Raw genomic sequence first — 17,105 nt, 5'->3', positions numbered from 1 at the left:
GCTTCACACATCCTCTAAGGTAGCCCTTTCCAAAGCGGCCGCTAAGGTGGCTTTCACACTTTCGAGGGGGTAGCTCTTTCTACCAGGGTGGTAGCTTTCACTCATCCTATGAGATAGCTCTTTCTCTCATTAGGGCATAACTAGTATCCGACTTATGAGAGTAGCTTCATACTTCATAGGTGCTAGCTCTTTCCACCGAACAAGCACAATTAAACAATAAAACTATTTTGTTCTTCCTTTTTCCTTCTTCCATTTTTTTTTCAATTAACAAAAGAAACAACTATAACTAGTCCCTTTAACATCGAATTTGAGTTTCCAAAAGAGTTTAATGAGTGAGTAGTGCAACAAGTGTCAATTGGGCAAAAATTCCTAGAAATTCAAGCAAGAACTGGTAATGAGAACATTCAATGTTAAAAAAGTCTCCTAAACTCAAGAATATAATCATTGCAACTAAGGTGAACCGCCATTGGCTATGTGAGCATGTATGTGAATCAAAACTAATATAAAAGACATGTGCATTATGAAACTCTCCCCCACACTTAAGTTGTACATCGTCCCCAATGTACACATGCAAGCTCACTTATAATGTATATCAATTGAGAGTATATGTGGGAAAAGCAATCAAAATAGTACTCCCCTGACTCCTAGTGTTGCATTTGATGGAGCTAAATCCTTGGGAGTGATGTTCCGACGGGTTGTGAAGCACACACGACCAAGTGCAAAAGCATATCGGCCGTGTCCATGACTAGTTCTCAATTCCCATACTGACAGGACCATCTGCATGCATACACGAGGAGGTTCAGTGAAGCTCAATAAAACAAAAACAACTCGAGTAAATAATAGGTAAAGCAATGAATACAACTAGAGACCACAAAATGAAAAAATAAACTCAGAAGGAAAGTTCTTTCTGAGTATCCAAGTCCAAAATGAAATGCAAAAGTAATAAAGATGATGAAAAATAAAGTCAAGTGTCGGTGTCATCAGCTGTCGGCTCTACTGCTGCTGGATAATTTAATGGTGCCGGTGAATCAGGTGATGGTGAGGTCGGAGGAGTCGGAGGGGTCCTCGGCTGCTGAACATATGATGAGGTAACGTCTCGTTCTAAAATCTGCTGGAGAGTGTCAAAATGCGCCATAAACTCGGCATACTGTGTGGCCTGTGTCACCCTAACCTCGGCGATCTCTGTCCATAGCACCCCCACCATGCTCTCGAGCCTCTCAAATCGATCATAGGCTTGAGATGGTGAAAAACATGCGTCATCGGGGGTGACTCCTTTGCTACAAGAGGTACCTCGGTCTCCATCGGTGTCGGCTGAGGCTCGGGAGCAGGCTGCGAACCCTCGGCCAGTTCATCCTCTCCCTCTCGCTACCTCGGGGGTAGGTGTAATTAGGGTATATACTCTGGACCGAACCCTCGCGACCATCCCCATCAACCTCAATGTCTCTATACCCAAGGGAACTGGTATATTCGCCTTCTCGGTCCCCCTAATCACAGTCAGAAAACCCATACCCATAACCAATCTTGTGATGTAGGGGCCCAAGAAGATCACTCCTAATCTGGCATACTGACCTTGATGTCATAAATACTCCGTGATGATATGTCCCAGATGGATCGGTGTGCTCTAAACCATTGAATGAAGATACAGGAGCTCATGCCGGCTCAAGACGCCGGTACTGTTACCACGACCGTTCACCGACCTGCTCATAATGGCATGCAAATATCGATATGCAGGTCGAGAAAGGCACGTGGCGTTGGACACCCCTGGCTCATACTGCCCCTGTCCGCATAGCACTCGATACGCCCTCTGCGGGGTCAAGGCGCCAAGATAGTTTGTCGATAACTGAGCGTACTCCTCAGTATCTGTGAATGTTGCCTCATACAACCAATGTCTGATCGAGAACTGTGTCAGGCTCATACTATAGTGATCCCCCAGTGCTCTAAATTATATAGCGTCATCCCTGTCAAATCTATTATAAGAACTGTCGAACTCGAATAAGGATAACACTTCGAGTGTAAGTGTACGAATAGCAAGCTCTCTAATTTCCTATAACTGTCTCCAACATCCAACCGATACTAGATCCTCTACCTCATCTTCCAACTCTCCTCCCTGTTGTATATCTCACAATACGCTCATATCTAGGAATCCAGTTTGACCGAACCAAAGTCTCAACAACCACTCAAAACGAGCCTGATGCTCGGGAATAGCGAACTCAATGTGCTCTCTCTCAGGGGACTGCTCTCTGGGATGCTTTCTATCCTGATTCTTTGACCGGGGTGCCATGTCTACAAAAATTTGAAAAGGATGATCAAAGAAGCTCTCAAAATAAGACTGCAGAAATCCACATGGTCGTGTGGATTTTCACACGACTGTGTGGATCCACAGGGCGTGAAAAATCGCACGACCGCGCCTCATTAAACCACAAATACACCTTTTTATCAGTTCAAAGTTCGTTCTAAACATGCATAAATCTTATTAACATAGAAACTAAGTAACACTTACCATTTTAATCAGTTAAATTCAAGTTATGGTGAAAAAGAGAAGAATTGAGGGTTTACCAATAGTGAACTCGAAAACTTTCGAATTCGGTTTGAAAATCTGGTTAATTTCCTCAAGATCGACGGTGTGAGGTTGGAAGGGGTGTTAGGAGTGGTCGTTGAGTGATTGGGAGTGTGAGAATGGAGAAGAGCAAAAAGATTTTAATGAAAGGTCGTGTCTCTTGCGTTCCTGCACATTCACACGGGTGTGCAGAAATTACCTACGCCTATGCGCCTCCACATGATATAGCAGTCCACACAGTTTAATGGTTTGGCCAATGAGGATCCAAACAGTCACATAGAGAATTTCTTGGAAGTGTGCGACATGCTCAAGATCAATGGTGTTACAGATGATGCCATCAGGTTGAGTGACTTCCCATTTTCCTTAAAGGGGAGAGCAAAGCAATGGCTACATTCATTACCTAGAGCATTGACAAGATCCCCTTGCGTATATCCCGTAAGTGCACGGGTTTGTCGAAGTAATAATCTCGGATGAGCGGGCATCGAATCCACAGGGAGTAGGGAATAAAAACACTTAATCAGCTTCTTAGCTATGTGAAAAATCAATAGTGATAAGTGTGACAATGATTCAATTCTCAAAAGTAAAATCAACAAGTAAGAGAGCATGAGTAAAGGAGAAGGTAAGGCAATCGATAAAGATGGGGTACTCGGATAATGCTTCGCCTTGGACGATCACTTTAAGTGCAAGAACCCTCTATTATGCTTCCTAATCAATGTAATAGTGAGTCGTGGAAATCCTTCATTACATAGTCCCAAATCTAAGGTCAACTATGCCTAACTCTATACATGTCCCGGAGGAGAAATCGAACAATCTTAACACCTCGCACTCGCATAGAGTTGCAATGAGCTCTAGGGATTCCAAGTGATAAATCTCTTCCAAATTATAGACCTAACCCTTTGGTCTAGGTGGAAGGTTCCTAACCACGATTAAGCCCTAGATACTAAGATCACCTCAACGCTTCACTCCGTTGCACTCGCAGCTAAGCCCAGTCGAGGGTCATCCCTTAGACCATTCACTCTATTATGGCCGTAAAGAAGTCGAGGAACGGAGGTAGAATATATCACATCGAAGGGGAAAGGGGACGATCCTGTACCTCTTGACTCACACTCTTAACCCTCTCCAACCTAGCTTTGTCTAACGCTCGTGGTGTATCACTCACTCACAAGGTTACCAACAAGAACTCTCAACCTTAGTGTCACTCTAGGGGAAATGTTCATACAATCAAGCATTCAAGGTTGGAACTCACAATAAACAGCAACTAATTGAAAGCATAATAAAGAGATTCAATGAAACGAATATATCCTAGGGTTCACAAATACCCAAGTACCCACTAGGGGTTTAGCTCTCCATAGAGCTAAGTACAATCAAAGAAATAGAATGTAAAAGCAATGAATCCATAGAAAAACCCCTCGATGGTCGTGTCGATGGTCTTGTGGAGAGTCCTCTACTCGTCGTCCAAGGATTACCTCATCCGGTATAGGATACGACTTGACGGAAGCTCCCCTACCAACCTTCTTCCTAAGGAATGACGATGTCGAAGCCGTAGAACCTCTCCAAAACCCTAGCCAATACCCCTCAAAACCCTAGCCGAAGCCCTCTCTCATGTTGGGAAAAGATGGAGAAGAGAATACTGAAATCGGGGCTGAATCGGCTTTAAATAGGGATGGAATCGGGCGACTACACGGGCCTGTGGATTTTTCACACGCCTATGTGGAATTTCCACACGGGTGTGGATAATTTCCACACGCCCATGTGGATTCTCTGAATTCGCTTTTCTCGCCGGTCGTGAACGAGGTCGCTACAGTGCTACCACGGTTGCTCGCTACAATATCCGGCCTGAATAGCTTCCCGAATCCATACTTTCATCGGGGTAACGCAAACGGGCAGACGTTCACGTCGTGGATCACTTGCTTCTTCAATGATAGACAAGTTGGTGGAGCTCTTGTTCTATGTGCATAAGTCAGAATGCTCGAGTGTGACTGCCATTGTGCCTCTCCAAATGGATGTGCCAACTAGAATACGAGGAGGTTGGCACACACTCTAGCATCTCACACCCGACCTATGTCTTCGCGTTTGAACCTTAGCAAGATTTCCTCCAAAATTGGTGCATTACGATCCACATTGGCTCTTTCCTTCATACTCGGCCTCACAACCCTACCTGCAAGAAAGTAACATAAAAACACACATATTAGTGTAAAAACCCGAGAAAAGTAATGCTCAACATAAGGAATGAACGCTTCGCATTCATATCGCACAAGCACTTATCAAGCATCGATCACACATGGGAGAAGATGGTAGAAGCTTTTCTTGCCCAATATTTTCCTCTGGCAAAATCTACAAAGCTGAGGAATGAAATATCCTACTTCGTGCAAACAAAATTGGAGTCTCTATTTGAGTCGTGGAAGAGGTTCAAGGAGCTCCTAAGGAAGTGTCCTCAATATGGGTTCCCCGAGTGGATGATTATTCAGTCTTTTTATAACAAGTTAAACCCTAGCACAAGACAGTTATTTGATGCAGCAGCAGGAGGTACCTTAGGTAGCAAGACCCCGAGAGAAGCATGACAATTGATTGAAGAAATGGGTTTGAATAGCTACCAATGGAATGCAAGAGAGAAGAAGAAAGTGGCCTGTCTCCATGAGATTGATGCGGTTATATCGTTGGTGTCCCAAGTGGAGTTATTGAGCAAGAAGTTAGACACTCTAAATTCTCCTAGATTGGAGGCCATGATGAATTATAACGGATGTAGAGAAGGCCATGCTCCATCTGATTGACCGATATCTATTGGTGGTATATCCTCCGTGGAACAAGTTGATTTTATAGGTAATGCGATGAAGGGCTAAAGAAGTCCATATAGCATACCTATAACATAGGTTGGAGGAGCTATCAAAACTTTTCTGGGAATAATCAAGGGCAAAAAAAGGCTACGGCACCACCGGGTTTCCAACAACAACAACAACAAGCCCTGAACATGGAGAACCGAGTTTCAGGCTTGGAGACCCGAATGACCGACTTGGAGAAATCTTTGACAGGATTCGTCCAATCATTGGATACAAGGTTCCAATTGGTTGAAGCTACACTTCACAACCACACTGCGTCATTGCACAATCTAGAAAATCAGGTGGGGCAAATTACGAAGTCATTGTCGGAGAGGCCACAAGGAAGCTTGCCTAGTAACACCAAAACAAATCCGAGAGAACATGTTAAAGTGATCACTTTGAGAAGTGGTCGTGAGGTTGAAGGTAGGCTTCCAAGTGACAAAGCCAATGTGGAAGCACCCGAGGTCGTGGAGGGTGAGGAGAGAGTAAACAAAGAGAAAGAGGTGGCACCCCCATCTTACAAGCCAAGAATCCCTTATCCTTCAAGGTTGAAGAACGACCAAAACGATGAGCAATACAAGAATTTCTTGGTTCTATTCAAGCAATTGCAGATCAACATTCCTTTTGTGGAGGTGTTGACAAGGCCCCTTGCATATGACCCACAAGTGCACGGGTTTGTCGAGTAATAAAATCCCAGGTGAGTGGGTATCATATCCACAAAGAGTAGAAAATAAAAATACTTAAATTATTCTTAACCAAGTGAAAGATGAATAATGATTTTGTTAACAAGATGTAATGTAAACAAGATTAAAAGAGACAAGAAAGAGAAGCACAAGTAAAGGGAAGGTAAGGCAATCGATATAAATGGGATACCCGGATATTGTTCCACCTAGGATGATTGTTTCAAGTTAAAAATCCTCTATTATGCTTCCTAACTAATGCATTAATGAGTCATGGAGATAATTCAATACATGGTCCCAAATCCAAGGTCAACCATGCATGACTCTATACATGTCCTAGAGAAGAAATTGAACAATCTCAACACCTCGCACTGCATACAAAAATCACAATGAGTTCTAGGGATTTCAAGTGATAAATCCTCTTCCTAGGGTTGTTTCTTTTTGTTAATTTTTGAAAAAAACAAAATAGTTTTATTGTTTAGTTGTGCTTGTTGGGTGGAAAGAGCTACCGCCTATGAAGTATGAAGCTACTCTTATAAGTCAGATACTAGTAATGCCCTAATGAGAGAAAGAGCTATCTCATAGGATGAGTAAAAGCTACCACTCTGGTAGAAAGAGCTACCACCTCGAAGGTGTGAAAGCTACCTTAGCGGCTGTTTTGGAAAAGGCTACCTTAGAGGATGTGTGAAGCTACTACCATCTTTGATATTGTTGTTATTTTTTTATAGATAAATAAGTCCCTTATACTTAGAACTTTGAGGAGTATACCATGGGTTGACTTGAGTGAATTCAGACACTTACCCGATTTCGGATTTGTTGTCCTTTTTTAATCAAGTTTTTAGCTAGAGCATTGATTTTTCATATTTAGTGTTGAAATTTCCCTTACTTGTAGAATGCTCTTTTATATGCTTTTGGTGAACCTAAGGCCAATCACTTAAAAATATATTTCCTTCATCTATGTTTTTAATGTTTAAATTTTTTTCTTGAGGACAAGCAAAAGCTTAAGTGTGGGGAGTTTGATAAGTGCTTGTGTAATAAGAATATGAAGTATTCTTTCTTTATGATGAGCATTACTTTTCTCGGGTTTAACGCTAATATGTGTGCATTTATGTTACTTTCATGGATATAGGGTTGTGTAGCCGAAGGTTAGAAAATGAAGCCAATGTAGATCGTGAATGCATCATTTTGAGGAAGTCTTGAGAAGGTCAAACGTGAAGACATAAGTCGGGTTTAAGATGAGAGAATGTGTGCCAACATCCTTGTATTCAAGTTAGCACAACGATTTGGAGGGGCACAAGGGCAGTCACATTCAAGCATTCCGGCTTGTGCATGTATAACAAGATCTCCACGAACGTGTCCGTTTATTGAAGAAGCAAAGAGATCTATGGCATAAACGTGTGCCCGTTTACGTTACCTCGATGAAATCATGGATTCGGGAGTGTTTCGGGCAGGTACTGTAGCAGGGTATTGTACCAAACAATATAGCAAACACTGTAACAGGTACTGTTCACAGCCAGCCGAAGAAGTACTAAAACAGAGAATCCACACGGGCATGTGGAAATTCCACATGGCCGTGTGAAAAATCCACACGGGCGCCCAAATAGGCATGTGGATTCCCGATTCCAGCCCTATTTAAGGCCGATTTCAGCCCCGATTTCAGCGTTCTTTTTCCCATCTTTTTCCCAACTTGAGAGAGGACGGTGGCTAGGGTTTTGAGAGGTATAGCTAGGGATTTGGAGAGGTTCTACGGTTCTGACATCGCGCTCTGTTTGGAAGAAGGTTAGTGGGAGAGCTTTCGTTGGCACCGATCCGGCAAGGTGTATCCTAGGCCGGACAAAGGGACCCTTGGACGACTAGAGGACTCTCCACAAGACCATCGCCACGACTATCAAGGGGGTTTTCTATGGATTCTTTGCTTTTACATTTGATATCATTGATTATAATTAGCTCCATGGAGAGCTAAACCCTCTAGTGGGTACTTGGATATTTGTGAATCCTAGGATATATTCCTTTCATTGAACTTTTGTATTATGCTTTCAATTAATTGATGTTTTATTTGAGTTCAAATCTTATTGCTTGATTGTGTGAATACTCCCTCAGAGTGACACTAGGGTTGAGAGTTCTTGTTGGTAACTCTTGTGAGTGAGTGACACACCACGAGAGTTAGACAAAGCTAGATTGGAGAGGGTTGAGAAGGTGAGTCGAGAGGTAGCAGAGCGTTCCTTTTTCCCCTCCAGTGTGATTTATTCTACCTCCATTTCCTCAAAGCTCTTTGCGGTCATAGTAGAGTGAATGGGCTAAGGGATGACCTTCCGTTGGGGCTTAGTTGCAGGGACGATGGAGTGAAGCGTTGAAGTGATTTTAGCACCTAGGGCTTAATTGTAGCTAGGGACCTTTCCACCTGGACCAAAGGGTTAGGTCTACATCTTGGAAGAAGATTTATCACTTGGAATCTCTAGAACTCATTGCAATTTATACGAGTGTGAGGTTGAGAGATTATTTAATTTCTCCTCCGGGACATGTATAGATTGAGGCATGGTTGACCTTAGATTTGTGACCATGTATTTAAGGATCTCCATGACTCATTAATGCATTAGTTAGAAAGCATAATAGAGGGTTTTTGCACTTAAAACGATTGTCCTAGGCAGAACAATATCCAGGTACCCCACTTTACTTGCACTCTTTCTCTTGTTTCTTTTACTTTATTTACATTACATTTTGTCACACAAATCACTATTTTCCTTTTCGTTTAGTTAAGAAACAATTTAAGTGTTTTTATTCCCTACCCTCTGTGGATACGATATCCACTCATATGAGATTTATTACTTCGACAAACCCATGCACTTGCGGGACATACACAAGGGGCGTTGTCAGTGTTCAAATATACCTTTCTTAAAAAATGCTCTTCTTACATGCTTTGGTGAACCTAATTCCAAGCACTTTCAATATTTCCTTCTTCTATATTTCAATGTTTTATTTTTTCTTGAGGACAAGCAAAAGCTTAAGTGCGGAGGAGTTTGACAAGTGCTTGTGTGTTAAGAATGCGAAGTATTCTTTCCTTGCGTTGAGAATTACTTTTATGAGGTTTTAGTACTAATACATGTGTATTTGTGTTAATTTGGTGCATGTAGGGTTGTGGAGCCAAATATGTAAGAAAGAAGCTAATGTAAATTGTGAATGCACTATTTAATGAAATCTTGGAAGGAACAAATGCGAAGACACAAGTTGGATTCAAAGATACGTGAATGTGTGCCAACCTCCATGTATTCAAGCAATCACATGGTTTGGAGCGGCATAAGAGTAGTCACATTTGTATATTCCAACTTGTGCAATGATAGCAAGATCTTCACCAATGAGTCTGTTTATTGAAGAAGTGACGTGATCTACGGCATAAACGTGTGCCCGTTTATGTTACCTCGATAAAAAATGTGGAATCAAGAGCATTTTTGGGGAGTGCTAGCAGGAGTTATTATAGCAAAATACTATAGCAATACACTATAGTTGTTATTGTTCATAGCTCGCAGAAAAATCAGGATTCCAGAGAATTCACACACCCGTGTGGAGTTTCCACAAGGCGTGTGGAAATTCCATAGGGGCATGTGGAACATCCACAGGGCCGTTTGGATGCCCGATTCTAGCTTATTTAAAGCCGCCATTCAGCCAGATTTGAGGATCCTTTTCCCCATCTTTTCTTCAACTAGTGAAAAGTTTGCTGCTAGGTTTTAGAGAGGTATTAGCAAGGCTTTTGGAGTGGTTCTACAACTTTGACACCATATTTCTCTTGGAAGATAGCTATTAGGGGAGCTTTCGTCGACACCGATCTGGCGAGGTGTGCCCTAAGCTTGACGAGGGGACCTTTGGAGATGACGAGACTACTCCACAAGACCTTTGACACGACTATCGAGGGGGTTTCCTATGGATTACTTGTTTTACTTTCAATTTTACTATTGATTGTATTTTACTCCGTGGAGAGTGAAAAGCTCCCTTGCGTATATCCCGCAAGTGCACGGGTTTGTCGAAGTAATAGTCCCGGGTGAGCGGGTATGGAATCCACAGGGAGTAGTGAATAAAAATACTTAATTCGATTCTTAGCTATGTAAAAGATCAATGATAATGAGTGTGACAATGATTCAATTCTCAACAGTAAAAGCAACAAGTAAGAGAGCAAAAGTAAAGAAGGGGGTAAGGCAATCGATAAAGATGGGGTACCCGGATAATTGTTTCAAGTGCAAGAACCCTCTATTATGCTTCCTAATCAATGCAATGGTGAGTCGTGGACATCCTTAATTACATAGTCCCAAATCTAAGGTCAACTATGCCTAACTCTATAAATGTCCTGGAGGAGAAATCAAACAATCTCAACACCTCACACTCGCATAGAGTTGCAATGAGCTCAGGGATTCCAATTGATAAACCTCTTCCGTAATATAGACCTAACCCTTTGGTCCGGTGGAAGGTCCCTAACCACAATTGAGCCCTAGATACTAAGATCACCTCACGCTTCACTCCGTTGCACGCGCAACTAAGCCCCGTGAGAACTTCATCCCTTAGACCATTCACTCTATTATAGCCCGCAAAGAACTCGAGGAACGGAGGTAGAATCTATCACGCCGGGAGCGGAAAGGGGACGCTCCCTGCACTCTCGACTCACCCTCTCAACCCTCTCCAACCTAGTTTTTGTCTAACGCTCGTGGTGTGTCACTCACTCACAAGGTTACCAACAAGAACTCTCAACCCTAGTGTCACTCTAGGGATAATGTTCATACAATCAAGCATTCAAGGTTGGAACTCACAATAAACATCAATTTATTGAAAAGCATAATAAAGAGGTTCAAAGAAACAAATACATCATAGGGTTCACAATACCCAAGTACCCACTAGGGGTTTAGCTCTCCATGGAGCTAAGTACAATCAAAGAAATAGAATGTAAAAGCAATGAATCCATAAAGAAACCCCCTCGATAATCATGTTGATGGTCTTGTGGAAAGTCATCTACTCGTCATCCAAGGATTCCCTCGTCCAGTATAGGATACGCCTCGATGGAAGCTCCCCTACCAATCTTCTTCCTAAGGAATGACGATGTCGGAGCCATAGAACCTCTCCAAAACCTTGGCCACTATCCCTCGAAACCCTAGCCGAAGCCCTCTCTCAAGTTGGGGAAAAGATGGAGAAAAAAAAACCAAAATCGATGCTAAATCGGCTTTAAATAGGGTTGGAATCGGGCGACTACACGGGCGTTGATGCTCCACGCGCCTGTGCGGAATTTCCACACGGGCATGGATAATTTCCACACGCCCGTGTGAATTCTCTGTTTCTCTAGTTTCTCGGCCGGCTGTGAGCAGTGCTGCTATAATATATGCTACAATGTTGCTACAATGCTCTACTACAGTATTCGACCTGAATAGCTTCCCAATTCCATACTTTCATCGGGGTAACGCAAACGGGCACACGTTCACATCGTGGATCACTTGCTTCTTCAATGGTGTACACATTGGTGGAGCTCTTGTACTATGTGTATAAGTCGGAATGCTCGAATGTGACTGCCTTTGTGCCCCTCCAAATGGATGTGCCCACTCGAATACGAGGAGGTTGGCACACATTCTAGCATCACACACCTGACCTATGTCTTCACGTTTGAACCTTACCAGATTTTCTCCAAAATTGGTGCATTATGATCCACATTGGCCTATTTCCTTCATACTCGGCCTCGCAACCCTACCTACATAAAAGTAACATAAAAACACACATATTAGTGTAAAAACCCGAGAAAAGTAATGCTCAATATAAGGAATGAACGCTTCATATTCGTATCGCACAAGTACTTATCAGAGAGCTAAACCCCTAGTGGGTACTTGGATTTGTGAACCCTAGGATGTATTTGTTTCATTGACCTTTTATTATGCTTTCCTTAATTGATATCTTTAATTAAGTTCCAATCTTAAATGCTTGTTAAATGATTTCTCACTTAGAGTGACACTAGGGTTGAGAGTCTATCTTGGCAGCCTTTGTGGATGAGTGACACACCATGAGGATTAGACAAAACTAGATTGGAGATAGTCGAGAGGGTGAGTCGAGAGGTAGTGGAGCGTCTCTTTTCTCTTCTGATGTGATTTATCTTACCTCCATTTCCTACAGTTTGTTGCCGTCACAATAGAGTAAAGTGCTAAAGGATGAAATCTGTTGGGGCTTAGTTGCACGAGCGACAGAGTGAAGCATTGAAGTGAACTTTAGTATCTGGGGCTTAATTGTGACTAGGGGCCTTTCGCCTTAACCAAAGGGTTAGGTCTACATATAGGAATAAGGTTTATCACTTGGAATCCCTAGAGCTTCTTGTGACTTTGCACAGTGTGAGCTATTGAGACTAATCGATTTCTCTGCTGGGGCATAGTGAAGAGTTAGTCACGGTTAACCTTAGGTTTGGGACTGTGTATATTAGGATGTCCACTACTCATTGAGCATTATTTAGGAAGCATAATAGATAGTTTTGCACTTGAAGAGATAATCCTAGGTAGAATAATATCTGAATACCCCACTTCTTATCGATTGCCTTTCCTCTCACTTATTTGTGCCTCTCTTTCTTATTTCTTTTATTTTGTCTACATTACATCTTATCAATACAATTATTGTTTCATCTTCGCTCGGTTAAGTAGCAATCTTGGTGTTTCTATTCCTTAATCCCTGTGGATTTAATACCCCACTCACCTGGGATTTATTACTTCGACAAACCCGTGCACTTGCGGGTCACACGCAAGGGGTGTGTCACCAAGAGCTACTATTAGTTCCCCCTAGTCGGCACTATCTAGTCTACCGATTATATAATTAAAACAAGATAAGGAAAATAACAAATAGAAAACTATAAACACATGGACTAAGGCTCACCACATAAGCATGTCAAGAAAGCAAGTAGTAATGAAAGTGTGAGGTCCCCGGCTAGGATCCTCTCAGGACTACTAAAAGCTAGATGGATGCTAGAATTACAAAGGCAATGGTTGTTAGACCAAGAGATATTCTAAAGTAGATTACCCCGATGGTCACCACAATAAACCCTAATCCCATACAAGTATGGTTTGTAATCATTTCCGCCGAAATCCTCCTATGATTGCATTACACACAGGGAAATCTCTAATTAGGGCCAAAACTCAACCTAGGTCCAGCCCTAATGGTTGGAGGACTATAAAATGCCCGATGGTCATGGAGTATTCATACATGAATCCCTTCCAAACTTTTTGTGTCTAGTACAAGGGCCATGGTCATGCACTAAATACAACCTAGAAGTTGATATACAGAGTTCTTATGCAAAATAACACATCAAAGAGCACCAAGCAAGGATCACAAACAACACAAATGCCATAAATGTAAATCAAAGCATCTATACAAGCAAGTTCATCCCAAGGTTCACCAGATGCTCGGTGACCTTGGAAGTCTAGGTCATCATCAACAAAGGTGAAAGCATAGAAAACAAGAAATACTAGATAAAGCCCATAACGAACTCCCCTATGATAAAGACAAGAAGGTGGTGATGAGATCTTGTCAGATTCATGCTGGCAAGCTCCTAGATCTGCTCTTTGATAGCACTCCTCTTCTCCCCTTGGTCTAGATCTATCTTCTACTATAGCCTTGAAGCTTTAGAAGATAATGATGGAGAATGGTGGCCAAAAGTCACCAAAGATGATGCCTTAACCCTCTTTAGAAAGAACTCTCGGGATGGCTTACGGGTGGGCTCACGGTCATAATAATGGCCGTGAGGTCGCTCAGAAAATGGGCAGAAAAAGTCATTTAGTTGCTACAGTAAACTTGCTACCGTAAATCTGCTATAGTAAAATCACTATAGTACTGAAGCTCTCTGAATTGCTCACGATTAACTTCACGGCCATGATGTTACTAGTAAGGATTTCCAGACTTAGGATTTTCATAAAGTCTTCATGCTTTAGGCTACTACAGTATTGCTATAGTGTCGGTCCCTAAAACGCCATTTTTAGTGTCGATTTCTTGTCAAATTGCATCGTTGAGCTCACCTAGGCTTCATTTGTGCCTGAAACATGAAATTAAACAATTAAACCATAAAAGGGCATCAATTTAACAATAAAATACACAATTCATACATAATAAATACATGTAAAATACATACATTTAGAAGTTTATCAAACATCCCCACACCTAAGCGTTTGCTTGTCCCCAAACAAACAAACATGAAAAATAAGGACATGAAGATAAACGCCTAAATGTATGACCTTCAAGCTTAAATGTAAAGGACTCCATAAGCACGAATGGATAGAAATCAAGAAGTGAGCTATTTAATGAATGGTCAAGTAATACTAGCTTTATTTCATCTAGATTGCTCATGTGAGTGTGTGCCAACTCCCAACCTTAACCTCCACACCCTGGCTTACCCCAGAATGAGCATTAACCCCACACATAATGAAAATGGCATTAAAGTGTTAAAGACACCCTCAATACTTAGTTAAGAGTCCTTCGGTTCCTAGATAAAACTTTAGCTCTTAAGTGACTATGCAGCAGGCTCTAGGGGATAAAAAGAGATACTTTATTTCTTTCACACATGTATACAAATGTACACACTTTTTTTTCTGAGTCCAACTAACATAGACTACACCAAAAATTTTTACAATCTTTGTGAAGGATGCACATGATGATTAGGCACCAGAGCCACCCAATGTACTCAAATACAGTCTACATATACGCATTTGTGCTACACTAGCAGAGGAATACTATCATAGACTCATTTTTTTCTTCTTTTTTCATTTTTCAATTTTTTTTTTTTCACATGTATATACTATATCTCATTTCCCCTGGTATAGACTTGCTACAATAGTTCACTTTAGGCTAAAAAAAACAAAGAAGGAACTCAAAAGCTCTTAAAAGAGTATTAAAGATAGAGTTTAAAAATTTAATGCTAAAATCATAATGATGGGTTGGTTGGACTGTACAAGGTGGAAGTGATCATGAACAGATATAAAGGTGCACTAGAGATGAAACAAAACTACATTCAAGCACAGATAAAGTACAACTCACAACTATCATTATACCAAGCTAATAAGTCCTTAACCATGAAATCATAGCTATCATAGGTAGTCAAGCATGCAATTGCAAACATTTTCAAAGTTCACAAAAATCCACAGCTCACTTAAAGATGCACATCGCCCTTAATGTGCCTAAATCAATAGAATGCAAAAAAATATAGACAATTGAAACATAGTGAGAAGGTTTTGTGAACTTCCCCAAGTATCAAAGCATGAGTCTTGAAGTCCTTGAGATTGGGGTGGCCACCAATGATTCCGGTAGATAATGGAGAAGAAAAGTGTGCTTGATGTCCTAATTCCACCCTACAAGGCAGAAAAGAACATTATCTCAAGGCATCCATCACACACACAAAGAGGAAATACAAAAACAAGAACAAACACAAACACAACAAACAACTAACAAAACAAAAACAATGGAGCAAAATATAATCCAAGCAAGTCCTAGAGCATTCAATTTCATGATGTCCAATTCTCCCTTATTGTAAGTGTTGCTAAGGGATTACAAAGATGATATAAGATCAAACCAAATACAAGAAAAACAAGGGTTTCTCATGATGGGGTGTGAAAGAATTCAAGAATGCCACAGTAACTCCCATAAACAAATTTGCAAGAGCTTCCCTCGTACATGGAGCACAAAATTTTTTACAAAACTTCAAAATTGCCCCAAAAACCCAAAAAAACAACAAACAATCAATCTCTTATAACATTGGTATCCATTCAACTTGAAAAAAAGGAGAAAGGAAGAAGAAACAAGGATGCTCAAAAACCATGGTTTAGAGAGAGGTACCTTGGGGAAATGATGAAAATTATGGCTAAAATCCCAATAAATCATGCAAATTAAGTCCTTGGAAGTAGGAGATTCATGTAGAGGAAGAAAAATGATAAAAACAGTGAAAGAATGAGAGTTACGAAGAAAATGGTGACGAGGTACCGAGGGTATAAGCTTGCGGATATATGCGGCCTTAAGGGTGCCCGCAAGGCCATGAAATTTCAGCCTATACACATTTTCTTCCTTGCAACACATACACAATCAATGCACCAATGATTCTGACACACCCCTTGCAAGTGCGTATCAGAAGTGCATGGGTTATCGAAGTAATAAAGTACCCTCTTGAGTGGGTAGTCTTATCCATAGGGAATAGTGATTAAAAACACAAGAATTGGTATTTAACTATATTGAAAATGATTCAAAGTGGTGTGAACAATATCGATGGAAATAGAAATAAAAAAAAAAACAAGAAGGAGGCCTAATAAAATGATAGGAGAGGTAATTGATAGAAAGTGGGGCACCTGGACATTGCTCATCCTAAGACTATTGCTTCAAGTGCAAGACCGATCATTAAATCTCCTAATTGATGTTTAATGAGTCATGGAAATCATTAAACACATGGTCCCAAACCTAAGGTCAAGCGTGACTAAACCAACACTATGCCTCGGTAAAAAGGAATGCTCTCGACGCCTCACACTATATGGGGTTGCAAGAAGCTCTAGGGACTCCAAGTGATAAACCCTATTACCTAATCTAGATCTAACCCTTTGGTCCAGGTGAAAGACCTCTAGTCACAATTAAGCCCCAGCAGTAAGGATTACTTCACCACTTCACTCTGTTGCTTGCGTAACTAAGCCTGATAAGTGCTTATGTGTTAAGAATGTGAAGTATTCTTTCCTTACAATGAGCATTACTTTTATCAGGTTTAAGAGCTAATACATGTATATTTGTGTTCTTTTGCGCATGTAGGGTTGTGAAGCTAAGTATTAAGAAAAGAAGCCAAAAGTAGATCATGAACGCAATATTTGGTTGAATCTTGGAAGGAACAATCATGAAGACACAAGTGGGGCTCTAAGATATGTGAATGTGTGCCAACCTCCATGTCTTGAAGCCATTACAATGAGTTGGAGGAGCACGAAGGCAATCACATTTGCATATCCCAACTTGTACAATGATAGCAAGATCTTTACCAATGAACCCGCTTTATTGAAGAAATGCGTGATCATGGCATACGTGCCCGTTTAT

General features: G+C 41.2%; 1 non-coding gene across 1 annotated transcript; it reads right to left on the bottom strand.

Annotated features, from left to right (window-relative positions):
- Positions 1-4,896: 4,896 nt before the first annotated feature.
- On the bottom strand, positions 4,897-5,003 carry LOC120259671. Its single transcript, XR_005536228.1, has one exon. It is a non-coding gene; the product is annotated as a small nucleolar RNA R71 (small nucleolar RNA).
- Between the last annotated feature and the right edge of the window lie 12,102 nt (positions 5,004-17,105).

Source organism: Dioscorea cayenensis, chromosome 4 (genome assembly GCF_009730915.1).
Source record: "Dioscorea cayenensis subsp. rotundata cultivar TDr96_F1 chromosome 4, TDr96_F1_v2_PseudoChromosome.rev07_lg8_w22 25.fasta, whole genome shotgun sequence".
In the NCBI taxonomy this organism is placed as follows: domain Eukaryota; kingdom Viridiplantae; phylum Streptophyta; class Magnoliopsida; order Dioscoreales; family Dioscoreaceae; genus Dioscorea; species Dioscorea cayenensis.
The sequence above is the reverse complement of the archived record's forward strand: the minus strand, read 5'-3'. Positions and strand labels throughout refer to the sequence as shown.